The following is a 1,223-nucleotide window of genomic DNA, read 5'->3' on the forward strand; positions in this document are numbered from 1 at the left end:
TGAGAACCCATCCACACCCGTGTAGAGCCAAGCGCACCCGCGTGAAACTGAAAACACCTGGGCACACCCGTGGGGTGCCACAAACACCCCTGCACACGCGTGTGCTTCCACGAACAGCTGTGCACACCCATGTGGTGCCACAAACACCCTTGCACACCCGTGTGCTTCCACAAACAGCCGTGCACACTTGTGTGGTGCCACAAACCCCCCTGCACACACGTGCAAACCCATGTGGAGTCGTGTCGAGCTGTGCACACCCAGGCAGAGCCTTGCACACCCGGGCAGAGCTGTTCACACTCATGTCGCACCGCACACACCCGCACTGACCCCAGCACAGCCGTGAGCACCCTTGCACACCTGTGTAGAGCCTTGCACACCCACGTGAAACTGTGCACACCTGGGCACACCTGTGTAGTGCCACAAACCCCCCTGCACACGCGTGCGGGCCCGTGTGGAGTTGTGTCAAGCTGTGCACACTCGGGCAGAGCTGTGCACACCCGGGCAGAGCCGTGCACACCTGGGCAGAGCCTTGCACACCCGGGTGGTGCCACAAACCCCCCTGCACACCCGTGCGGACCTGTGTGGAGTTGTGTCGAGCTGTGCACACCTGGGTAGAGCTGTGCATGCCCAGGTAGAGCCTTGCACACCCAGGCAGAGCCATGCACACCCGGGTGGTGCCACAAACCCCCTTGCACACCCGTGTGGAGTCGTGTTGAGCCGTGCACACCCAGGCAGAGCCGTTCACACTCATGTCGTGCCGCACACACCCACATCCACCCGGGCACAGCCGTGAGCACCCTTGCACACCCACGTAGACCCTTGCACACCCATGTAGACCCTTGCACACCCACACCCACCCCAGCACAGCCGTGAGCACCCTTGCACACCTACATAGACCCTTGCACACCCACGAGCACCCTTGCACACCAGCCTAGACCCTTGCACACCCACATAGACCCTTGCACACCCATGTAGACCCTTGCACACCCACACCCACCCCAGCACAGCCGTGAGCACCCTTGCACACCCATGTAGACCCTTGCACACCCACGTAGACCCTTGCACACCCGCCTAGACCCTTGCACACCCACGTAGACCCTTGCACACCTGTGTGGATCTGCACACACCCCCTCAGACCCGTGCACAGCCGTGTCCACCCATTCACCAACACCCCCCTCCCCACCAATAAGACCCCTCTCCCCACCAGTAAGACCCCCCCCCCC

The 1,223-nt window shown here is 62.4% G+C and overlaps 1 protein-coding gene across 1 annotated transcript in view; it reads right to left on the reverse strand.

The window, feature by feature from the left end:
* NPR1 (natriuretic peptide receptor 1) overlaps positions 1–1,223 on the reverse strand; it is a gene marked incomplete at its 3' end in the record, with an annotated part of 47,917 nt that overhangs the window by 45,810 nt on the left and 884 nt on the right. The gene's annotated exons all lie outside the window — the stretch shown is intronic.

The sequence above is a fragment of the Calidris pugnax genome, unplaced genomic scaffold (assembly GCF_001431845.1).
Source record: "Calidris pugnax isolate Ruff unplaced genomic scaffold, ASM143184v1 scaffold516, whole genome shotgun sequence".
Lineage (NCBI taxonomy): Eukaryota > Metazoa > Chordata > Aves > Charadriiformes > Scolopacidae > Calidris > Calidris pugnax.